This window comes from Dasypus novemcinctus, chromosome 2 (assembly GCF_030445035.2).
Source record: "Dasypus novemcinctus isolate mDasNov1 chromosome 2, mDasNov1.1.hap2, whole genome shotgun sequence".
NCBI classification, from domain to species: domain Eukaryota; kingdom Metazoa; phylum Chordata; class Mammalia; order Cingulata; family Dasypodidae; genus Dasypus; species Dasypus novemcinctus.
Window position 1 is genome coordinate 179,631,890 of NC_080674.1, and position 4,154 is coordinate 179,636,043.

General features: G+C 37.7%; 1 protein-coding gene across 1 annotated transcript in view; it reads right to left on the bottom strand.

The window, feature by feature from the left end:
• Nucleotides 1-4,154, bottom strand: part of SLIT3 (slit guidance ligand 3) — a 640,577-nt gene that overhangs the window by 355,996 nt on the left and 280,427 nt on the right.

The window sequence follows — 4,154 nt, forward strand, 5'->3', positions numbered from 1 at the left end:
GTATTTGCCTCATGTATTTTGGGGCTCCGTGGTTAGATGCATAAATATTTATGATTGTTATTTCTTCTTGAGGGATTGTCCCTTTTATTAATGTATAGTGTCCTTCTTTGTTTCTTATAAGGGTTTTTAATTTAAAGTTTATTTTGTCTAATATTAGTATAGCAACATCAGCTCTTTTTTGTGTTGTTGCTGTTATTTGCATGGAATATGTTTTTCCAACCTATCACTTTCAGCCTATTTGTATCTTTGAGTCTATGGTTAGTCTCTTGTAAACAGCATATAGTTGGACCATGCTTTTTTTCTTTTTTTTTTTAAGAAGGTACCAGGGATTGAATCAGGACCTTGGGAAGCAGGCACTCAACCACTGAGCTACAACCACTCCCGTGGACCATGCTTTTTTATGCATTCTGCTAATCTGTGTCTTTTGATTCAGGAGTTTAATTAACAGTGTTATTACTTGCATCAGCCATTTTGTCATTTTTTTTTAATATGTCATAATTTTTTTGGTCTTTCTTTTCCTTTATTTCAACCTCTTTTTCTGTATAGTTGCTCTTTTGTGATATATTTGACTGATCTTTTTCTCAATTTATAACATGTATCTATAATGTACTTATTTGAAAAGATACCAACTTAGCTTTATTAGCACATCTATTCTCTGAATCTTCTTCACACTACCTCAAGTCACACTGGCCTAGCTTTTCCTTACAACCTGTAGAATGCCCTTTAATAATTCTTGCATGGCAGACATTTTATTGACAAACCCTTTCAGTTTCGGTTTATCTGAATATTTTAAACTCTCCTCATTTTTGAAAGATAGTTTTGCCGAATTGAAATTTTTGGCTGGTGGTTTTTCGGGAATATTTTAAACTCTCCTCATTTTTGAAAGATAGTTTTGCCAAATTAAAATTTTTGGCTGGTGGTTTTTCTCTGTCACTACCTTAAAAATATCATAACACTGCCTTCTCAGTTCCAAGGCTCCTGATGAGAATTTGGCACTTAGTCTTATTGAGGATCCCTTGTATGTGATGAATCATTTTTCTATTGCTGCTTTCAGAATTCTCTCATTTTCTTTGGCATTTGACATTCTGATTAGTATATGCCTCAGGGTAGGTCTTTTAGTATTTATTCTGTTTGGAGTTCACTGTGCTTCTTGGACACGTCTATTCATGTCTTTCATAAAAGCTGGAAAATTTTTCACCACTCTTTCCTCAAATAATCTTTCCACCCCTTTTTCCTTCTGTTTTCCTTGAATACCCATGACAGGTATGTTTGTGCACTTCATCCTGTCACTCAAATCCCTGAGACACTGCTCAATTATTTTCTATTCTTTTCTCTGCTTTTCTGATTGTATGATTTCAATTGCCAAGTCTTCTAGTTCACTGATTCTTTCTTCAGCCTGTTCAAATCTGCTGTTGTATGCCTCTAATGTATTTTTAATCTCTACTATTGTGCCTTTTTCCCATAATTTCTTCTATGTTTCTTCTTATATTTTCAAATTCTTCTTTATGCTTGCAAATTATAGCTTAATATCCTTTATCTCTTTATGCATTGTTTCCTTCATCTCTTTGAAATGATTTAGGAAATTTCTTTGAACTTCTTTGATTAGTTGTTTCATATTCTGTGTTTCTTCTGAATTTTTATTTTCTTTCCTTGACTTTACTATATCTTCCTGTTTCTGAGTATGGTTTGTAATTATTTCTGATGTCTTGGCATTCGATTTTCTTGATGAATTGACTGTGAAGGTCAGTTTCTCTCTCTTCTAGGGTTTTATTTTTTATTGGTTTTGTGCTAAGGCTTTTCTTTGACACTTGATCCAACTTATTCTGGACCTTTTGAATAGCCTGAGTTTAACAGGTTAGATTGTCTAAGCTCTTCTTCATTTGATTCTTGTCTTGCATATGTGGTATAATTTTTAAGATTGTAATTTTTGTGTAATTGTTTCACCTTCTGGAGGAAGCTTCCTTTCCTCTGATCCTTCTCTGGGAACCTTGATTTGTTCTGTTTGTTTTCATGCAGAATTTTTTCCCCAGTTCCTATAAATTTGTTTAAATTCTCCCACTTACTCAGTGTCCTGTTTTCCTTATACTTTTCAGTTCTGGGACCCTCCAGTCTGACAGCAGTTCAGTGCACAAACACACACACATTTTTTTTTTTCTCTCTCTTTGAGGTTTTTCTGCTTCTGGTTTCTGGTTTCTTCCCCATTAGGTTATCCCAACCCAGGGAGCCAGATGGGGTCAATCCAGAAAAGTGAGTCACTCCTGAAAAGTCCATTTTGCCTTTAGGGAGTGCCACCAACAGTAACTGGATTGAATGAGTTACCATTTGGCTTCCCCCATTCTGCTGCAGTTTTTCTCTTCTTTTGCCCCACCCCCAAGGCCCTTTTGTATCGAGCACTCCTCAGCAACTTGTGCTCTCCCCTGGGTCTCTGTGGACTTGGATCCCTGTGCCTGGGTATGAGTGAGGTTTTTACTTACTACTGTTCCTCTGTAGTCAGTGTTCCCAGTAGAAACCCATGCAGCTGCCTCTGGAGAACTCCCAAGCCTTGTGCAGGACCAGTGAATGGGAGGGGAAGAGAACCAGCCATTCTGAGATGGAAGTTTCCTATCTGATATTTTTCTCTTTATTTGATTCAGCCTTTGTGGAGTCCTTCTTCAGACTCTAACATCCTCCAGAGTTCTAAGCAAGTGGAATTTGTCCTTATATTCACCAAATCTCTGGGGACTTTTTTTTCAGGGGATGTCTTATGTCACCATGTTGATCATATCCGTCATTCTTCATTCTTTATTCCTTACTTAAATGTTTAAATATTATTTTTTCATTCACTGATTAGTTAATACAAACAATAGTAATTCTTTGTTGGTAGTGGAAGACAATTTTGGGGGTATGGGAGAGGGTCCCTCCTAGACTGTGAAAATAGATGAGGATTTTAATGATCACCAAGAGGTGATCCAAATGTTATGTTTCCAAAGCAAAATGATATGAAGCCCTGCTGAACTGTAATAACTGTGTTTGAGTATTTCTTTCAAGGATCTCACTGATTGGCAGCCATCCACTTAGGGCTGGCCCCCAGAAGGATACCCTACCTAAGCAGATAGGATCAACCTGAGTTAATATCAAGATTCTCAGTTGCTTTAATTAGGCAGGAGTGTCCTCTTTAGAGTGCAATGCACAGTCTTACAAGTTTGGCTCATCTGGAATGATAAAAGGTCAGCTGGACTAAGCGCAGGGCCAAGATTCCATATTCCTTCCCTCCGCCCCTGGCCAGTAACTTGTAAATGCAGAGGTTCTGTTAAGCACTGGGATTTCATTAAGGGCCTCATTAAAATTTACTAGAGTCTAATAAAGAAAGGTTCCAGCCTTAGGAATCATTCTCCACCCATGTCTCTTACTCTTACCACTTCTACCCCCCATCCCCCCCATAACCACTTATTCATCCATAAACATCTAACAACTAAGCTAATTTTGGAAAGATGCCCATTTCACATATCTTGAGAAATCAGTTCAGAAAACACCTTTAGGAATGTATGTCACCTCTTTCAATTCCTCTTTCAATTCATAGGGCCAGTGTCTGCACAAAGAGGCAGTAAGTATTGTGGTTAGGAACAAAGGCTTTTTTTTTTCCTGAATGGGCCCATAATTACTTAAAGAATTTGAATTCGTAACAGAACATCCTTCCCCAAAACGGCCAGTTCAGATGGCTTCATTGGTGCATTATTCCTAATATTTTTGGAATACATGCTACCAAGAGAACACAGACTCTTAAGTCAGATCTGGTGGAAACCTGGTCATTGCCTACTCACTTGATGACATTGATAAGCTACTGAATCTCCCTGAGTCTCACTTCTGCATCTATAAAATGGGAATAGTACTACTATATTTACTGCATGAAATGGTGGGAGGATTAAGTAAAATAATGCATACCAAATGCTTAACCCATCGACTAGCTCATAGCAAGCATGAAAAAAATGGCAGCTATTAAAAGGGACTCTTTTCCTTGACACGGCCTATATTCACATTTTACTCCTCTATCGTGGAGTTTAACCAAAGTTTTACCAGATGCACGGCAACAAAGGAGAGGAAAAGAAATCTTCGTGCTCCTGGACAGGAAAGCTGTCCCATACCTCTGTGATGTCATAATTGGAGCACCAAGCCCA